Here is a 22,969-nt window from a genome sequence, read left to right as displayed (position 1 = left end):
CTTTGAGATGTATATAAATCATTTAAAAATCCTCTTATCAATTTTACAAGCCAGTAATATCTTTCTCAAGGACCTGGAACCATCTATTGGAAATGAAATACATCAAAGAAGATAGTACCACTGTCTCTCAGTCTCTGTGGGAGGGTAGGAGCCTAATACTGACAAGGCCAATTAGCAAACACAGGTTGCCTAATCATAAAGAAAAACATTTGCAAACTCAAGAAAAACTGAGTATGTTCAATATATTTCACTGAGCAACCTCTCCACTAACCTTCTTGTATAATTTCTACTACACATGAGTCACGCCAGCATTTAAAAACTCTCCCATCCTTTGTTTCAAAAGAATCAAGTTCAAACTACCTCTGGTCTCTCTCCTGTGCAACAGATTTGAATAAAATCTTCCTTGACTGTTTAAGATTGTCCAGGGCAAATTTTGCTTTGACAGAAGAAAGTTTGGAAAAGATTACCACTCTTTTATGAAAAATGGTCACAGTAGAGAGAAATGTTGTCCATTTTACAGGTAAATATAAATGCCTAGAGCACAGCTGGAGAAAGCCTCTAATAATGGTGCCAGAGAAGGCCTCTAACAATGGTGTCTCAAGGAACAAGATTTGAATGAAAACAGAGGGAGGACTAGAGGGTAGGAGAAATTTTAATCATATGGGCCAAGAAATGGCAGTTCTTTCAACACCTCAGGAATCACACTATCTTCTTATTCTTGAGTAAAAAAGTGATTTGTATCAAAACTATGTTTTTAGCAAAGTAGTCCCTGGAGCTGAGCTATAAAGAAATAGACTTATAATTATCTAGAGCCCTAACTTCCCCTCTAGGCTGATATGGCTTAGAGAATTATCTTTAACATAACATAGACTGATAACACACTAATTGGTACCTATAAACTGTGAAGATATCAATAACCATTTGTATTTTTTTATAATTTTAATTTACTTCCTCAACAAATCTCTGTGCTGTTTTCTGGTTTTAAAAAAATGCATATTTTTGAATTAATGACTTGAGTTCTAAATATTTCTGATATGGGATCTAATGTTTTAATTTAAAAACAGATATAAACTAGATATATGCTTATTCATATGGATCTGTTATTTTCTAAGGATTAAATTCATTATAGCAGTATTTTCAATTCAATAATAAGCAAAATTTTAATATGCATCAGGGAAAAGTGCCCAATTACAGACAATTTACAGTTTTATAGCCCTCACAATTGAGCTAGTCAAGGAAGCTATTGGTCAGTTTTTCCTAATTTGCAGAATAACTTCTTGATCAATTCTCAATTAAACCAAATCTTTCCTATTAAAAAAAAAAAAAGCCTTTTAAATGCACACACACACACACACACACACCCCTTACAAGGAAGATTCAAGTTACTGCATTGAGGAATATTTAAAAGCCTACTCTCTACTCAGCACACTTGAGAAATTATACAGTTGAAATGGTTATATATCCTTGTTTACTCAGGATGATTTCATTTTATGCCAGTTGCCCAACATAATTATTAACAGTGCCAAATTTGTTTTCCAAAGTATCCCAATTTTGACAAATTATATGGTTACCTCAAACATACTAAGCAGTTTGTGTTCCATTTGTGTATGCACGCTCAACAAGAAAGTATAAACAGTCATTAACAGAAACTGATAGCAGTGAACATTCAGTGTTGCATATGAAATCGACCTTTCATAAAACCATATTTTATATGATCATTTAAATGATCATTTAAGGCACAGCAAGTCTTCTTTTCTTATTTCAACTTAAGACACTGACATAAGCCTGCTTCTCTAGCAGTTTATCCAATTTTAAAAACACTGTGGCTAATCTTCATTTGAGGGGTCTGCTTTAATTCCTTTCAAGATTCACGTTAATCTCTTCAATCCACAGATGTCCTTCACTCACCTCCAAATCAGCCTCCAAAATGAAGAGTTACTTTGAAAAACTCTTCCATAAAAATGATCATAGTTGCTTTTTCTCAGGCATTGTACTCCAGAAAGCTTAATCACAAATCTAGTGAATTACCCACAACTATAGTGGGCCACAGATAAAGCCAGCATGTGCCTCTGTATGTATATTGCCACTTTCTTCATAAATAGCACCCTCAACCCTCCCTGCATTAAAGACCAGGAAGAATATAAATATCATTTCTCCAGGTCTGAAAAAAAAGTTTAGAATTTTTTGAAAGTAATCATTAAAGCAAACTAAAAGATTTATTTATTTTAAAAGGAATTTTACTTTAATACTAAAATGGTAAAATTAGAGATAGAAGGAAAGGGATAATACTACCATTTGTGAAGTTTTGTCCATGTTTTGAAAGACAGTATTCCTTAATACAGAAAAATGTATTTAAGATTAGGAATCTCTGAACATACTAACAATTAGACAATTTAGTGATTCACATATATGTGCTTGCATCTTCCCTAACCAAGTCTTTGGAGCTATACTTTGTGTTAGAGAAATGAGCCATAGGTATGCACTTTCTTAATTAATCAGAAGAATCTTGAGTAATCCTTTATTGTTGAGAAATACTTGAAATATATAGAAATACTTGAAAAATATACCAAAATATAGGCAAAGAAAAATGTGAGGTAAATCATATAAATTCACAACGTGAGAATAAATATGTCATTTGGTATGAGTGAATTGCTTACACCTCCCTATACAGTTTTCAAATATTTTCAAAAACAAAAAAATAATTTAGAAAAAAAAATAGAACAAATCATAGCTTACTGTACAGATTTCTTTCTTTCTTTCTTTCTTTCTTACTAAGAGACTGGTTATTATCTACATTGCTGCCTCCACTAATATACCGAATTTACAGAAAACTCTTCCTTGATTATTCTATTTAAATACAGATCCTTCTCCATTCTAACTTCACACTTAATTTATTTTCTGCATGGGTTTTCTCCAAAAAATCCAATTATTTTATCTTTTTAAACATCCACCTCCTCCACAATATTGTAAGTTCCATGAAATCAGACAATGTGCACACATGAATTATTTTAAAAACCATTCTGTGCACAAAAAAAAAAAAAACTCTGTGGAAACATTATAAATTATTTTCATTTTTATTGTTGGTCTATAGTATTCTAAATTTTCCTTCTCTTGTTTCTGTTTCTTTTTTAATTTAATTCTTTCAGTGTTCCAAGATTCATTGCTTATGTACCACACCCAGCGCTCCATGCAGTAAGTGCCCTCCCTAATACCCACCACCAGGCTCACCCAGTTCTCACCCCCTCCCCTCCATATGCATTATTTTGAAAGATAATAATGTTGACTGTTTAAAGATAGCTAAAAAACATAGTGACTATAAATGCTATTGCTATTAAATTAACCATTCATATACACTAGGAGTTTCCAATAGGTATGTTAGAAATATGTAGCTATAACAGTCCCTTATAACAAGGGCATTTTGCTTGCCACTGCATTCCTTTGTACTAAAGGAAAAACAATATAGCACTGAAAAGAAGAAAATAGATGTTTTGAATGGACTAGGCACATATAACATTGAGTATGTGTTTTCATACTTAAATTTAAAACTTAATCAACTCTTCCTTTAAGGTGATCATTTGAACTGCAATGCACAATTATAAATATAAGCATAAACCAATCTGAGTGTTTTTATAAACAAAATTTTAACATTAGGATTTAACTTTTACCTTTCATATTACAGAGACATGATTTTCTGGGCACATAATCAATATAACACCATACATGATATTCTTACTCTTTTTTTTTTTTTCTAAAAGATTTATTTATTTGACAGAGAGAGAGATCATAGGAAGGCAGAGAGGCAGGCAGAGAGAGAGGGGGAAGCAGGCTCCCCACTGAGCAGAGAGCCCGATGCGGGGCTCGATCCCAGGACCCTGAGACCATGACCCAAACCGAAGGCAGAGGCTTCACCCTCTGAGCCACCCAGGTGCCCTGATGATATTCTTACTCTTAACCACAGGAGCTACCTGTCTACCTGCATAGACATTCAGTCACACATCTAGTTTCACACTATAGTCTGAAATAGCATATACCCTTATAATCATCTGGCTATACACACTGAAAAGAACATAAAATTCAATAGCATAAATGAACAAAAAGAAAAATAATCACTTCTGTGAAATTAAGGATTCTGTGTAATTTTGGGGGAAAGCATAAAAGAGAACACTCTTACTATATCAAGCTGTTGTTACCAATTTTATCTGCAAATCATACTTAAAAATGTGACATATGTTCTGCTATTATGCAGCATAATACATATAGATTGGATATTCACTATCAAGTAAATTTACTGTATCTTTCCTGAATTTACTGACATGAATAATTGAACAAAAACTATCTTTATTCTGTTCTCAGAATGTAAATTGGCAATGGCAGCAAATATACAATAATTGTACTATATATAATTGTTGCTTCATTATATAAATATATATACATATATATATATAATCTATTACAGCCACAATTATCTAATATGTTTTGGCTATGGTCTTATAATAATATTTAATGTCACTAATTATTCTAAATACTCTTCGCTTATTATGTTTTAAATTTTTCAATAAAAGTACAAAAATATTAAGATGACTTCAAATGGTTTCTTGCAATGCCTTATGAAGCTTTTAGAGTTTCCTAATTATCCCTGCTTTAAATTCCAAGAGAAATATATGTTAGCCTGTTCAAATTCTCTATTTGAAAGTTATGCTGGCAAGTTCAATTAGCCAGAATGGCAAAGAGAGGTGTTGATTAATATGTGCTTGTCTTATATTTTGGGGGAGAAGGAGCTAAGAAAATACAAAGTAAACATATTGTGAAAAATAAATATAAGGGAAAAAATACAATTAAGAAGCTATCCAAATACTATCTACAAACTTTCTTTAACTCTACATCTTAATAATAATTTTAATTATGTATTTAATTATATATTCACAATAATTTTTTTTCACTATACTTCCAAACATCTGGATTTTTAGGTTTTGGATATGATTATTTTACTGATGCCAAAAGGGCTTTTTCAAAATTCATAATTCATTTAACATTTATTCAAATGGCCACGAATTACTATATACTCTGTGGAATTCCTGAAATAAGGATGCCTGTGACATGGTCACTTTTACCAAGGAACACACAATTGAGTTTGGAACCATAATGGCATCTGAATAACTATTAGGATTCTCACAAATAAAATAGCCAAGGTGATGGATGGACTCTTCCGTGCATCATCCATCACTTTGGTCTCACACCATGCAAAAATTGATGGATTTGATAATTTTATGACAGATTTTAGAGATTTTATTCCAAATGTACAGCCATCAGCAATAATCATTTTTATGTCAATACCCTTAAAGCATGTGCAATAAACATATGTACATCCAAAGGAATGGCTGAATGACTTTGGGCAGAGAGAGAAAATAATAAGCTACTAGAATCCAGGTCTTTGGTTTTAGAATGTTCTTTCATTTTTTAAACCTGAATTTGTTTTTCAGAAATGCATGTCATACTGTTTTTTTTTAAACGTACTTGGATAAGTTCCTAATAGGAAAAAATTAAGGATTTGTATTTAATAAAGAATATAAGATTTGAAATATGTATGTACTTTTACTTTAGTGTTAAAAGTGTTTAAATTACTTTTTAGTATTTAAATTAGTGTTTAATCCACTGGAGTTTCTTTTTTTAATTTTAGCATTTTAAATTAATTTCTTTATATCATATTTGTTTTGCCATTTAAGTCATTTCTTCATTTTGTTTCTATTTTCACTTTATTTATACTTCATTCTTTAAAGTTCAACTTATTTAAGTATTTTAACATTTTAAACAGCTTAACTATCTCTTTATAAAATGTTTGTTTTATTTTTCTTAATTGATAGGATTTTTTAAGAGATTTTATTTATTTATTTGAGAGAGAGAGCATAAGCAGGGGAAGAGACAGAGGGAGAAGGAGAAGCAGACTCCCCACTGAGCACAGAGCCCAAACATGGGCTCAATTCCAGGACCCCAAGATTATGATACTTAAGCAACTGAGCCAGATGCTTAAACAACTGAGCGACCCAGGTGCCCCCTTAACGGATAGAGTTTTAAATATACCAACCTTATGTAACAAATAGATGGCGATGAATTTCTATAAATTTATCATTTGACAAAATACAACATCCTTTCTTGATAAAAACTCTCTGCAGTGTAGGGATAGAAGGAACATACTTCAATATCACAAAAGCCATGGATGAAGAACCTACAGCAAATATTATCCTCAAAGGGGAAAAACTGAGAGCTTTGCCCCTAAGGTCAGAAACATGACAAGGATGACCAGTCTGACCACTGTTGTTCAACATAGTACTGGAAGTCCTAGACTCAGCAATCAGACAACAAAAAAATTAAAAGGCATCCAAATCAACAAAGAAGTCAAACTCTCATTCTTCGCAGATGAAATGATACTCTATTGTAGAAAACCCAAAAAACTCCACTCTAAAATTGCTAGAACTGATACAGTAAGATAGCAAAGCTGCAGAATATAAAATCAATGCACAGAAGTCAGTTGCATTTACTTACATTAACAATGAGGTCTTTGCAATTGCAACACAGCCACAACACAGCAACTGCATTACTAGGTATTTATCCAAAGGATACAAACATAACGATTTGAAGGGGCACCTGCACCCCAATTTTATAGCAGCAATGTCCACAATAGCCAACATATGGAAAGAGCACAGATGTCCATAGACAGGTGAATGGATAAAGATGTGGCATATACATATGATGGAATATTACTCAACCGTCGAAAAGCATGAAATCTTGCCATTTGCAACTATGTCGATGGAACTAAAGGGTACAATTCTAAGTGAAATAAATCAGTCAGAAAAAGACAAGTATCATATGATTTCACTCATATGTGGAATTTAAGAAACAAAACAGGTAAACATAGGGAAGAAAAGGAAAAATAAAACAGAGATGGAGAGAAACCATAAGAGACTCTTAACTATAGAAAACAAATGGTTGTTGGAGGGGAGGTGGGTGGGGGGATGGGGTAGTTGGGTGATGACATTAAGAAAGGCACATGATGTGATGACCACTCGGTGTTATAAACAACTGAAGAAATACTAAATTCTACCTCTGAAGCTAATAATACACTATATGATAATTAAATTGAATTTAAATAAAAAAGAAAAAAAATATTGTTTCATGTGAATAGTGTAAAGCAAGTATAAAATTTCCTTGATAGGGGACACCTGGGTGGCTCAGTTGGTTAAGCCGCTGCCTTCGGCTCAGGTCGTGATCCCGGAGTCCTGGGATTGAGTCCCACATCGGGCTCCTTCCTCGGCAGGGAGCCTGCTTCTCTCGCTGCCTCTGCCTACCTCTCTGTCTGCTTGTGTGTACTCTCTCTCTCTCAATCTCTCTCTGGCAAATAAAAAAAAAAAAAAATCTTAAAATTTCCTTGATAGAATAATCACCAGCATATTTATTTACTTAATCTTGTATTGTGCTTAAAAACACATAGCATCAACTATTTTTAAATATTACAGTTCAATGGTGTGACCTACAAGTAGATTGTTGAGCAACAGATCTCTGGAAGTTTATCTTGCCAAAAAAAAAAAAAAAAAAAGTCACTAAATAAATCCCTTTTCCCCCTCCCCTTAGTCCCTGGCAACCACCATTCTACTTTCTCTTTTTAAGAGTCTGGTGCAGAATATCCTCAAGGTTTGTACATGTGATAGCTTATGATAGGATTTTCTCCATTTTTGAGGCTAAATAATATTCCATTGTGTATATATACAGCATTTTCTTTATTCATTTGTTGAACACTTAGTTTGCTTCTAATATCTTGGCTATTGTGAATAATGTGTCAATGAAGTTGAGTGTGCCAATACTCCTTCAGATCTTATTTTTCAATTCTTTTGGATATATATCCAGAAGTAAGTAAGATTGCTGGATCATATGGTAGTACTATTTTTAAGTTTTTGAGGAATCTCCATACTGTTTTTCTTTTTCTTTTTCTTCCTTCCTCCTTCTCTCCCTTTCTTCCTTCCTTACCTCCCTTTCTTTTTTCTTTCTTTCTCTTTCTCCCTTTCTTTCCTTCTCCTTTTCTTTCTCTCTCTCTCCTTTCTTTCCTTTCCTTCCCTTTCCCTTCCCTTTCTCTTTCTTTCTCTCTCTCTCCCACCCTCCCATCCACCCTCCCTTCCTCCCTTTGTTCTTCCCTCTTTCTTTCTTTTCCTCCCTCCCTTTTTCTCTTCTCTGCTTTTTTTACTCCTCCTCTACCATCAGCCTCCTCCTTCTTCTTCCTCTTCTTTAATGCCATCCCAATTTACTGAATACTATAGCTTTTTGTCTCTCTGGGCTTATTTTGGAAATTTTCTTCTCTAATACAGTCAATTATTGTTACTCAAGATAGTTATGCTCAATATAGTTATGTTGTGGACACTGAATTAGTGAATACTGAATCACTGGTCTTACTGATATGCAGGGCCGGATTCCTAAAAACACTTTCCTCAACTAATTGATAAATAACCCTGTGTTATGCATGTTTCTGTTTAATATATTTAACAGAAAATTTCTTCTTATTTAGTATACTCTATTGAAAATTTAACAATAATCTCATGGCTAACAGTCTGACAATGTGTGCCTGTATAAAGCCTAATATGTATTTTCTCCACATGGTATATCACAGCTTTCTTGCACTTAAGAACACTAGACAACACTTAAAAATTATGTTTGGGGCCACTTTAAACAGTGAAATTATCAGTGGAAAGCACAACAATGCAAGACATGTGGCACTAAATAGACCACAAAAAGACACTTGCTTACAGTATGAAAGCCAATACAAGAAAGCATAGTGCTGTCTTCTTTGCCCTCACCTGGGAATGTGTGCATGGGCGATTCAAAGTCTTTACCATTTTGCACAAGCATATGTCCATGCAAGATGGTGAAAACACTAAGAGTATTGCTTTTGGGGTTACACAGAAGTTTTACCAAGTAGGTGAATTCACAAATATGAGATCTGCAAATAGTGAGAACTGACTGTATATTCCAGTTTGATAGTATATATTCAGTGCTATCTAATCTATTAATAAACCCATAATTACATACTTTATTCTAGATTTTCATTTTTTATAGTTACTAGTTTTCTGCCAAAATTCTTGATATTATCTTTTAAGTTCTTAATCATATCAAGAAATTTTTTTTTAATTTTGTAAATTATATTGATATAACCTGACTTGCCTCTATATTTTTTCTACTATCTGTTGGTCCTCTTGTCTTGCATCATACGATCTTGTCTAATAATTTTTTATGTCAACACTAGATATTGTGAAAATGTTAGAGATAATTTGAGGAGGTTCTGTGTAATGTTATCTTTCTCCAGAAAGGATTTCACTGGATTCCAGACAAATAGGCTATGGACACTAACAATACAGGATCACTTTAATCCACTGAGGGCTTGAGATGTATCAAAATTAGTCTTCAGTTCCTAAAGAGGCTGGTTTATTTAAGTTCATTGTATAGCCTTTTCCCCAAACCAAAATTTTTTAAGGTTGTGCTCAGCTTTTCATCTTTTCAGCCATGCTTTCACAAATAGACACATGTCTTAAATGCCTCATTCTTCTACGTAGTCCCTGGTCCCTTTCAAAGATTCTGGTCTGTAACTTCTTACTAAATTCTACCTCCTTGATTTCTTCAAATATACCTTAATACATTTTATGTAGCTTTTCTAGTTATTTCCAGCAGATATTTGGGAATAAAACATACTGTCATTGCTGGAAGTGGTAGTTGGTTGTTTCCCTCCTTCTTTGATAGTAGGTAGTTTGTGAAGCCAAATTTCTCTTTTTTCATTTTCATTTTTGACAAGCACCAAGCAATGTACATAAGAGATTATTTCTATTTGTTATTTTAGAATGAGGTTAGCACATTTGTCCATCTCATAAATAAGTACAATTTGCATACTATCCTTCAGAACAAAATTAAAATAAATTCCTGATTTTACTTGAGCAGAAATTTCAATCTGACTTTTCAATGCAGAAGCTCTGTAATTTTTGCTATAATATTTTTATATATTTTATTTATTTTTTGTTAGAAAGAGAGAGCAAGAGCACAAGCAGGGGGAACAGATGGCAGAGGGAGAAGCAGCCTCTCCACTTCTCTCCCTCTCCTGCTCTGAGCCGGGATCCTGGTGGGGAACTTGATCCCAGGACCCCGGGATCATGATCTGAGCCCAAGGCAGAGGCTTAACCGACTGAGCCACCCAGGTGTCCCATAAGTTTTGCTATAATATTAAAATACTTTCACTATTAATGTGACTTTAAATGTTCATATTTAAGGATAGTGCTTATCTTATAATCAACTATTAAACAAGGTATTATGGCCAAAATAAATGCTGGTTAGAAACTGGAACATCTCTATTAAGTTCTCAGTGCAATTATTTTCTTTTTCTATAAGACTATCCTACATATATGTACACATAGGTATACATTTCATATTTTTTAAGTAAACTACTTTTTAATCTTTTGAGGTCTTACACGATGGTTTTATAAAGTGAAAAATCTATTAATCTAGAGCCTGGTTAGCTCCTCAGTTGAGTGTCTGACTCTTGATTTTGGCTCAGGTAATGATCTCGGGGTTTTGAAACTGAGCTCTACATCCAGATCTGCACTCAGCGGGGAGGTGTGGGATTTTCTCTCTCCCTCTGCCCCATCCCCAATGCATTCTCTCTCTCACTCTCTATAAAATAAGTAAATCTTTTAAAAACATCTTATTAATCTAAGAAATTCAATATCCATAGATATTCTAACTCAACTGCTTAAAATTATAGTACACTTCAGCAGAATATGTAACATTTCCAAATGGTAACAAAGTGGAACTATTTGGGATTTGAATATCCAGTGACAACTAATATCATCTCTTAATCTTTGTAAGAAAATAAAGAATGATTCAGACCTTACTATGTTTAAAATGTATTCCTTTATAAGAAAAAAAAAATCAAAGGGGGAAAAGAACTAAATCGATGTCCATTGGTAATTGTTATCTGGAATAAAAGCATAGGATACACTGTATGTGCCAGGTTCATTCGAACTGTGAAATGAGAGGTAGCTAGTATGATCATTTTAGCAACAAAATTCCTTAGAGCTTTGGCATAAACAGGAAAACAAACAAAAATCTCTTTTCCTGTTGGTTGCAGTATTTGCAAATCACTCAGTTTTTAACAAATGGACAGTGGTTATTTTCAGAAAATAATTTTGTTCTCTTTACTTGCAGATAAATTTCACAAAATATTAATTATAAGAGAAGTTTATGATAAACCATGTAGAATGCAAGAGTGAAAAAGAGCAAAATTTTTATGTATCACATTAACTTTTTTTATAATAACAAAATAGCTAGATGGGGGCACCTGGGTGGCTCAGTGGGTTAAGCCTCTGCCTTTGGCTTGGGTCATGATCTCAGGGTCCTGGAATTGAGCCCTGCATCAGGCTCTCTGCTCAGCAGGGAGCCTGCTTCCCCCTCTCTCTCTGCCTGCCTCTCTGCCTACTTGTGATCTCTCTCTGTCAAATAAATAAATTAAATATTTTTAAAAAAATAGCTAGATGGATTCACTGAAGTTTTATTATTGCTAAAGACTATGCAGGTGACAAAAGTACAAAAAGGTTGGGGCGCCTGAGTGGCTAAGTGAGTTAAAGCCTCTGCCTTCGGCTCAGGTCATGATCCCAGGGCCCTGGGATCAAGCCCTGCATATGATCCCAGGGCCCTGGGATCGAGTCCAGCATCGAGCCCAGCATCGGGCTCTCTGCTCAGCAGGGAGCCTGCTTCCCTCCTTCTCTCTGCCTGCCTCTCTGCCTACTTGTGATCTCTGTCTATCAAATAAATAAATAAAAAATCTTTAAAAAAAAAAGTACAAAAAGGTACAATTTAAATACTATAGCAGTGAGAGAGTTACTCTTCACTTGAAACATATCATAATGTAACATTATTTTTTTTGTATGTTGAAATAAATGAAAACAAAAAGCTGAGTTAAGCTAAGGTAATATTTTGCATTTTCTAGAATCTCAAATAAAATCAGAACAATAAAATTGATTGAGACTAGAGTTTGAATACACAAACTGCCGAATTTACAATCATCAAATATTTCACATTTTTTATGATTTACAGCTGTGTTTAAATAAATCTATCTAATTATACTGAAGCCTGCCATGTAATCATAGACTAATCCCATTTGTATGCTAGAAAATGATAACAATGAGCTCCACTGGGCAATAAAGATTTAGATAAACAAATTGAGAAGTTTCTACACTAATCCTAGGTATTTTTTCTGATTTTTATTTGGTTCCCTTCTTCCAACAGATCATGTTTTTGACCTTAAACCAAAAGTAAGAAAGACAGATAAGTCAATGCTTGACACTTCCCCACAAAGACTGGACCATCTGGACGCTTTATATTTGTAACAGGTGCTTCTGGGATTTAGAGCCTAATTCTGGCCCAGATTCTGTTCTGTATGGGTGACTCTGTTGCTATGTGCAATTGTGCATTGCATTAATTGAAGAGAATAGAAAAGGCCAAGTACAGCAATTAGTCAGTTGGTCATGCAGAAAAGAGTCTAGTGGCTTTGAGCCATGAAATGTTGAATGCACAGATGCACAGTACCATCAGTTTTGCTCTCTGTGGTATGTTCCTAGTCTGTGACAGGTAAAATGCCTTTGTGACTTGATCCCAGTTTCCTGTCCCCTTCAAAACAAACTACATTTTGTAACCACAGGAGAGAGAAAATGCTATATTGACACAATATGTCTGGACTATATAATAGAATAACACACAATAGGCAGAAAACTAAAAAAAAAAGTGTGTGTGTATACACACACACACACACACACATATATACTTAATATATGCTTTAGACACAAAATACTCGGATGTGTTTTTTATTGTATGAAGGTATTTTCTAATAGCACTTCTCAAAATTAAAGAAATTTTCAAATTCATAACATGGGTACAAATTTAATTTTGATTAAACCTTTTAAAGTACACATAATAATTTAGTTACTTAAAATACCAGTTACTCATTTATAAATTATATAGTCAATAATTAAATGATATCTTGAATGACAAGAATGATAATCATTTAATTATTTTATTTGGGGTCCAACAAATAAACAAAACAACTCAAAACTCTAAAGGATTGAGACTATTTAAACATCTGCAGTTTCTCTATTTGTATTTAGAAATTGAATTATGGTATTTTCACACTTAATGACATTACCATTGTGATGGTTAATTTTCTGTTGATTTGACAGAGTTAAGGGATGCCCACATAGCTGGTAACACATTATTCCTGGGTGTGTCTGTGAGGATGTTTCCAGAAGAGATTAGGTATTCAAGTCAGTAGACTGAGTAAAGATCTCCCTCACAAATTTAGGTAGGCATCATTCAGTCTGCCCCTTGAGGGCCTAAACATAACAAAAAGACAGGAAAGGAGAATTTCTTCTCTTTGTGAAAAAGTTGAGGTATTCATTGTCTCCTGCCCTCAGATATTGGTTCTTGGTTCTGGGCCTTTAGACTCATAATGAATTACACCACAGCTTTCCTGGTTCTCCAGTTTATAGACAGTAAGTAAATCATGGAACTTCTTGCTTCCATAATCATATAAGCAAATTCCTATAATTAATATATCCTATTTGTTCTGCTCTCTGGAGAACTTTGACTAATACAAACATTATACTTTATAGTATTTCCATCATTTTATTCTGTGCTAAAGTATTTCCATTATTTATTCTTATACATCAGTTCTTAATTCAACTTATAATAACTTAAATAACAAAAAATATTGTTAATACGAAATGGAGCCTGGGCTTAAAAATTCTCTGAGCAGAAAAAAACTATTTAAGCCACAGAAGCAAACCTGAATCTAGCTTATTTTATGAATATGAGACCTAATTTAGGTTATTCCCTGTAAATGCTTCTGATAATCAAAAACAAACAAAAAACCTTAAGTTATCTTCCTAAAAATAGTATAAGATAATCACTTTTAGCCAATTGCCTGCCATCTGGAAGCCACCAGTATAGTAACCAATAACTGTAAAAATTAAACAATTTCCTCATTTTTCACTTCATAACTCATTCTGAAACATCATACCCCTGAGCTTCAAATAAATTTTGAATCAGAAATCTCCCAGTTTATCAACTGTCCTTATATGCACAATAAACCCTTAATAAATAAATGCTATTTTTCCTGACTTCATGGTTTTAATTTTGCTATTTCTGGATTTTTAACAGTAGTTATTATTATTTTAATAAACATATTTTGAATACGTTTTATAAATAAAAAACTGTGCTAGGTATGGAGCATATAACATTAAGCAAAACAGAAAAGGAATGCTCCTACCATATAAAGCTAACAGTGTGTGAAGGAAACACGGCATATATTTAGTGTTTATTTGTATATTTTCATAAAATAATAATAAAATTAAAGGATGGTTGGTGTAGTAAGCGAACAAAGTAAGTAAGGAGGTGGAAATAACATTGAGGCAATTTTAGTTGCTGGAGCCAGGAATGAACTTTTTGAGGAGGTGATATTTTGTAGAAACTTAACAGTGAGAAAACAAATCCTGAAAAACAATGAGTAAAGAGCATTACAGGACAAGGGATGAGCAAAGGAAACACCAAAAGCTAGGTACATAAGGTGGAATAGCCTTGTTGTAGATATAGAGGACTTTCTGTGAGCCATGCAATTCATTAGATGCTTTACCTATTTTATTTTGATATGTAGATAGGCTACATGACAAACTGATTAAACATTAAATCCCTAGAGCCAGAGAAAATTGTATTTAAATCCAGATTTGGACATTTAGTCAATGTTTTCCATTTTTAAAATAGAGATTATAATAATAGGTAATAACATGACACTGTTGGACAAACACAATCAATACACTTCTTCCAATACCTGACATATAGTATGCATTACATAAATATTAGCAATCATCAGCATCATCATCATTTTCTATAAAGTATAAACTACTAGTCCTGTTCTCTAAATGGGAAAATTAAAACTCGAATTAGTTTAATCCTGGCAGTTTTGTTTGTTCTAAGACAGCTTCCAAACAGTTATGGTTTTTTGTTTTGTTTTGTTTGTTTTTTAAGAAATGTACTTAACCTCTACAGTTGTTCCTAGTGGAAGGATTGGTCTATTGCAAGTTATTTTTCATAACCAGAAGTAAAAATTTTCTCTAGAAAAGATTTTAATGCTTAAAAAACGCATTTTCATATAAAACTTAAAACACATTTGAATTAAAATAATCTGATATTTTCACTTTTTAATGCATATCAAACATAAAGACATGAAATTGCTATTATCTATCAGTGTATCACAGTTCATAAAATCTTTTCTTGGATCATGTGGTCTATTAACTCAATCCTCAAAGTCTATGTCTTTTTTTTTTTTTCCTCCTGTCTCAGATTGTTTTAACACTCAGTTTATATTTAAGACTCCAAAACATCTGGTTCCTAAGGAAAAAGAATTTTTCACTTTTTTCTGAATAGTTTTTATTTATTATCTGTGAATAGAATAAAGCAAAACAATAGTAAAATAATAACAATAAAAATAATACTAATAAATAATTTAAGTGCCACAGGAGTTTAAAAAAATGTGAGCCATCTCTTTCAGGAGATATTCTTTCCTTATTGCCAGTGGTGCAGAGATTTCGAGCAATAATATCTCCTTATTCAAACCATTAGTTTTCTGATCCTGGAGAGAGACCTCATGGGCAGCACTTTTTCCCCATGGTGGCTGTTAGTAATGGCTCCTGATGATGGCTGCATGCAGAATCACTACTAAGCTTTCATTCCCCTCATGGTAGCAGTTTATAGTGCCTGCTTCTTGTAGTTCTCAGACGTTCTTAGAGAAGCATATTCCACAAGTAATTCTTTTTTCTTTATTTTTTTTATTTTTTTTACTTAAATCAGTTAGCCAACATATAGCTATGCTTATTTGCTGAATCAGTTTTAAAGGGTAATGGCTTTTGGTGGCCACATTTCTTCACGTCTTTGTCCCCACTTAGTTTTCTGCTGTAGCTACTGAGTCCTATGAAATTTACAAGGTCATGCTGGAAGACCTCTGAAGATTGCTGAGAAATAAAAAAAAAATACATATATTGTTTTACATTCCTATGTAATTCCTTACATTTTGTTTTGCATTCACATAAGGGAGGACACAAAAGTAATTTGATTCCTCTGGATCAGAGCAGGGCACTTATTTATTTTTTTTTAGTCTCCTGTTGTTTTTTTTACTTACTTTTTAATTTTTTCATTTTTTTGAGTATAGTTGACACACAGTATTGCATTAGTTTCACCTATACAATGTAGTGATTTGACAAATTTATACATTATGGTATGTTCACTACAAGCATAGCTATCATCTATTCCATTACATTGCTATTACAGTATCATTGACTATATTTCTTATGATTTGCCTTTTATTCCCATGACTTACTCTTCTCATAACTGGAGGCCCCTATCTCTCTCCCTTAAACTCCACCCGCCTCTGCTCTGGCAACCATTAGTTTGTTCTCTGTATTTATAGTTCTTATTCTGCTTTTTGTTCATTCATTTTTTTAAGATTCTATTTATGAGTGAATCATACGGTATTTGTCTTTCTCAGTCTGACTTATTTCACTTAGCAAAATACCCTCTAGTCCATCCATGTTGTCTCAAACGGCAGGATCTCATCCTTTTTTATGGTTGTATGATATTCTATTGCGTATATATCACATCCATTTAACTACTGTAGGACACTTAGGTTACATCCCTGTCTTGGCTATTGTAAATATTGTTCCAATTAACATAGGGGTGCATGTACCTTTTTGAGTTAGTATTTTCATTTCCACAGGGTAAATACCCAATATTGGATTTACTGGATCATATGGTATTTCTATTTTTAACTTTTTGAGGAACCTCCATACTATTTTCCACAGTAACTATGCCAATTTACATTCCCACCAACAGCACAACAGTTTTCCTTTTTCTCTACATCCTTACCAACATTTGTTTTTTGTCTTCTTGTTTTTAGCCAATCTAACAGGCATGAGGTGGTATCTCATTGTGGTTTTGATTTGCATTTCCCTGATGATGAGTGATGTTGAGTTTCTTTTCATATGTCAGATAGCCAGTTGTATGTCTTCTTTGGAAGAATGTCTGTTCAGGTAATCTTCCCATTTTTTTTTTTTTTAATCATACCGTTTAATGGTGTTGAGTTGTACGAGTTTTTACATATTTTGGATATTAACCCCTTATCAAATATATCATTTGCAAATATCTTCTCCCATGCAGTAGGCTGTCTTTCATTTTGTGGATTATTTCCTTTCCTGTGCAGAGCTTTTTATTTTGATGTAGTCCTAGCAGTTTATTTTTCCTTTTGTTTCTTTTGCTTTAGGAGACCTATCTAGAGAAATGTTGCTATGGCCAATGTCAGGGAAATTACTGCCTATCTTCTCTTTCAGATTTTTTATGGCTTTAGGTCTCACATTCAGGTCTTTAATTCATTTTGAGTTTAATTTTATGTATGGTGTTAGAAAGTAGTCCACTTTCATTGTCTTCCATGTAGTTGTCCAGTTTTCCAGCACCACTCATTGAAAATAATTCTTGTATATTCTTGCCTTCTTTGTCATAGATAAATTGACCATATAAATTGACCATTATTTCTGAGGTCTCTATCTTGTTTTATTGATCTATGTATATGCAGTTGTGCCAGTACCATACTGTTTGATTACTATAACTTTATAACATAACTTGAAATCTAGAATTATGATACCTCCAATTTTCTTCTTTCTTAGGTTTTCTCTGGTTATTCAGAGTCTTCTGTGGTTCCATACCAATTTTAGTAATTATTTGTTCTGGTTTTGTAAAAAATGCCGTTGTTATTTTGATAGGAATTGCAGTGAATCTGTAGATTGCCTTGGATAATATGGACATTTTGGCAATATTAATTTTTCAATCCATGAGCATGGAGTATCTTTTGATTTGTTTGTGTCATCTTCAATATATTTCATCAGTGTTAGTCTCACAATCAAGTGCCTCGAGGTCTTTCTAGATTCATTGATTTTGGGCGGTACTCTTTCTGCTTCTAGGACACGAACACTGGTTCCATTCCCCAGATTGGGAAAATTTTCATCCAGAATTTGTTCAACTATATCTTCTAGTCTTCTCTCTTTCTCCAGCCCCTCAGGATCCCAATAATTCTGACGCTGGAACATTTCATGGCGTCATTTATTTCCCTAATTCTGTTTTCATGGCTTCTAAGCTATTTCTTCCATGCCTCCTCCTGATCCTTTTTCTCTATCAGTTTGTCCTCTAGATCACTAATTCTATCTTCTGCCTCTGGTTACCCTAGCTGTTAGAGTATTTAGATTAGATTGGATCTCATTGATAGCACTTTTAACTTTTTCCCAGGCAGTTTTCACCTCTGCCTTAGGGATTCTATGTTGTCACTAATGGTTTTCTCCAACCTAGCCATTGCCTGTATAATTGTTACCCTGAATTCCCTTTCCGACATACTGTTTATGTCCATATCAAATAGTTCTGATGGAGACAGCACAGTCTCTGAATTTTTCCTCTGTTTGGTGTTCCTCCTCCTAGTCATTTTGGTGAGAGGAGGCTGAGGGGATGTGTAGCTGAATACATCAACTGTGATCCAGGCAAGATGTAACCTGGAATGCTTCTGAGCAATCAGAAGTCACCACCAAAAAGAAAAGGAAAAGAAAAAAAGAAAGAAAGAAAGAGGGAGAGAGAAAAAAAGAAGACCTAAACAGAATGAGCCCCAAAAGTAAGATTTATAAGGTACACAAAAATGGACAAATAAAGACTAACAAAAGTAAATGACAAGAAAAAAAAAATAACCCAGCCAAAATGAACCCCAAGGATAAGATTTATGATACCAGAACAAAAACAAATACACTGAAACACTGACAGAAGAAAAAGATGGGAGGTTGGTTATAAATCCTCGATGTGGGTGAGGAAGGTTATTTTGATTCTTTCTGGGTGTATCTTGATATCTTTGTTAAAGGACTCAACTCAAAATGTCTATACTGCCTAGAGCAATCTATACTTTCAATGCCATCCCGATCAAAATTCCACCAGTATTTTTCAAAGAGCTGGAACAAACAATCCTAAAATTTGTATGGAACCAGAAGACCCAGAATTACTAAGGAAATGTTGAAAAAGAAAAACAACACTGGGGGCATCACGTTGCCTGATTTCCAGCTTCACTACAAAGCTGTGATCACCAAAACAGCATGGTACTAGCACAAAAACAGACACATAGACCATTGGAACAGAGTAGAGAGCCCAGGTATGAACTTTCAACTCTATGGTCAAATAATGTTCGACAAAGCAGAAAAAAGTATACAGTGGAAATAAGACAAGTCTCTTCAATAAATGGTGCTGGGAAAATCAGACAGCTATGTATAGAAGAATGAAACTTAAGCATTCTCTTACACCATACATAAACATAAACTTGAAATGGATAGAAGACCTCAACATGAGGCAGGAATCCATCAAAATTCTAGAGGAGAACATACGCAGTAACCTCTTCAACATCGGTCACAACAACTTCATTTAAGACATGTCCCCAAAGGCAAAAGAAACAAAAGCAAAAATGAACTTTTGGGAACTTCATCAAGATCAAAAGTTTCTGCACAGCAAAGGAAACAAAACTAAGAGCAACCCACAGAATGAGAGAAGATATTTGCAAATGACACTACAGACAAAGGGCAGATATCCAAGATCTATAAAGAACTCCTCAAATTCAACACACACAAAACAGATAATCATGTCAAAAATGGGCAGAAGCCATGAACAGACACTTCTACAAAGAAGACATACAGATTGCTAACAGACACATGAAAAATGTTCACTATCATTAGCCATCAGGGAGATTCAAATCAAAACCACATTGAGATACCACCTTACACCAGTCAGAATGGCCAAAATCAACAAGACAGTAAACAAGTGTTGGAGAGGATGTGGAGAAAGGGGAACCCTCTTATACTGTTGGTGGGAATGCAAGTTGGTGCAGCCACTTTGGAAAACAGTGTGGAGATTCCTCAAAATATTAAAAATAAAGCTACCCTATGACCCTGCAATTGCACTACTGGGTATTTACCCCAATGATACAGATGTAGTGAAAAGAAGGGTTATCTGTACCCCAATGTTCATAACAGCAATGGCCACAGTCACCAAACTGTGGAAAGATCCAAAATGCCCTTCAACAGATGAATGGATAAGGAAGATATGGTCCATATATACAATGGAGTATTATACCTCCATCAGAAAAGATGGATACCTGGCTTTTGTATCAACATGGAAAGGACTGGAGGAGATTATGCTGAGTGAAATAAGAGTCAATTATCATTAGGTTTCACTTATTTGTGGAGCATAAGGAATAACATGGAAGACACTGGGAGATGGAGAGGAGAAGTGAGTTGGGGAAAATCGGAGGGGAAGACAAACCATGAGAGACTGCAGAGTCTGAGAAACAAACAGGTTTATGGAGGGGAGGGGAGTGGGGGGTTGGATGAGCCTGGGGATAGATATTAAGGAGGGCATGAATTGCATGGAGCACTGGGTGTGGTGTATAAACAATGAATTTTGGAACATTGAAAGAAATAAAATTTTACACACACACACACACACACACACACACACACATATTTCATCAGTGTTATAGTTTTCAGAGTATAGGTCTTTTGCCTCTTTGGTTAAGTTTATTCCTGGGTATTTTCTTATTTTTGTTGCAATTGCAAATGGTGGTGTTTTTTGTTGTTGTTGTTTTGGTTTGGTTTTTGTTTTTAATTTCTCTTTCTTCAACTTTATTGTTAGTATATAGAAACACTACTGATTTCTGGACATTAAGTATTGTATCCTGCCATTTTATTGAATTCATTTCTTTTAGTAGTTGTGTGTGTGTGTGTGTGCAATCTTTAAGATTTTCTATGTATAATATCATATTGTCTGCAAATAGTGATAGTTTAACTTCTTCTTTACCAATATGGATGCCTCTTATTTCTTTTTCTTGTTTGATTATTGTGACTTGGACTTCTGGTACTATGTTGAATTAAAGTGGTGGGAGAGGGCACTTATTCTTAAGCACTTTTCCTCACTGAGGTTGTAGCTTGCACCTTATTCTATCCCTGCATGGCCCAATACAAGGATGGAGAAAACTCTTAGAAGTCCAACTAGTAGGACTAAAGGGCACTTAGGAAAATCAGGTTCCAGAAAATTAATAGAGAGCTCACAGTTGTTCCAGATAGATATTCAAATAATGAAAATGAGTCACATAGAATTCTTTCTAAATATTTCTATATAATTACACATATGTACATGCATAAACACACACACACACACACACACACAAACACTCACATTCTATAGGTTCTCCCTCTCTGCAACAGGATTGCTTCATGCACATGGCCAAGCATTTTTAATTAATTAACTAATTACTTTTAAGTATTTTTAATTCAAAACAAAAAAACTCGTTCACTCAATATCACCTTCCGGTAACTTTTTTCTTCCAATACTAAACTTTCCAAAATAATTTTATACAATTTCTGCTTCAATTTCTTAAACTTTTATTCACTTTTCAATCCAGTATAAAAATGATTTTCAATACTATTTCATTGAAATTATACTAACAAAAGCATTTAAAAAAAAGTTTCCAAATTCTCACTTAATTTGACCATAATATATTTCTTGAACTTCTTTTCCTTGTTCTGTAGATATCTGTCTGCTTCTCTGGCCTTGTTTTTCAGTCCTGCTTGGAAAATGACCTATCTCTGCTTATCCTTGATATGTTCCTTTGCACCAAGTTGTTGTCTTGGACCTTGCTCTGAACGTGCCCTGGACTATTTCATTTACTCCAATTCACTCATATTCCATTTTAATAACTACATTTTTATCTACAGAACCTACTTTTTTCTTCATTTGCAGCCTTATAGATCCAAAATACTAAGCACATGTGTTCCTAGATGGCCTGTAAGCACCTCAAAACTCAACACTATAACTAAATTCATGGATTTGATTTTTCATTGAAATATGTGATTTTCTAATAACTACACTGAAGAAGCTTTATTTTAATTGCTTATTTAATATCTGTATTCTTAATTAGGCTTTAAGCTTCATAAAAGCAAAAATTCTTTATGTATGGATTTATTTCCCAATATATCTCCAAATACTGGAATATAATAAGTCTTCAAAAACACAGGTTACTGAAATGTTACCTAATTAAAAAGCTGGGTTTGTCACGCTTCAAGTTAAAACATTTATGATTTTCCATTTAAAAAAAAATCTATAGGGACGCCTGGGTGACTCAGTTGCTTAAATGTCCAACTTCTGATTTCAGCTTAGATCATGATCTCATGGGTCATAGGATCAAGCTCCACACTGGGCTCTATATGCAGGGTGGAGTCTGCTTGAGATTCTCTCTCTCTCTTTTTCCCTCTGCTCCTCCCCCTCCTCAAATAAATACATAAATATTAAAAAAGGAAAAACTTCTATATTCTAATAAGGCATGATTTGATCCCTTTCCCTTCCCAACTTATTTTCCCCCTTATCTCAAGCCTATCCTTTATATATGACTTTACTCGTGCTGACCCTCAACATGAATTTACTTATGACTCCTTTAACCGTCCTAGTATCCAGTTCCATATTTTTCTGGACTCATTTAAAACATGACCTCTTCCAAAAATCTTAATGGACCCACACCCTGACTCCTGCTAAGGTTGTGATCCTACTGTCCTTTGAACACCACACTGCCCTCCTTAATATGCACATAAATTTACACCAAATATATGCAAATATATATGTATATAGGGACATTTTCAAATATATATATATATAAATTGATATCAATCTATATTTATAACTATACCATACTTATATCTATACAGAATAGTTAACTTGTACAAGTTTTTAAGGGAAAGGCATGTATACACAGGGCCTGTGACATCTTTTTTCATGA

Source organism: Martes martes, assembly GCF_963455335.1.
Source record: "Martes martes genome assembly, chromosome: 3".
Classification (NCBI taxonomy): domain Eukaryota; kingdom Metazoa; phylum Chordata; class Mammalia; order Carnivora; family Mustelidae; genus Martes; species Martes martes.
This window is presented reverse-complemented; position numbering follows the sequence as displayed.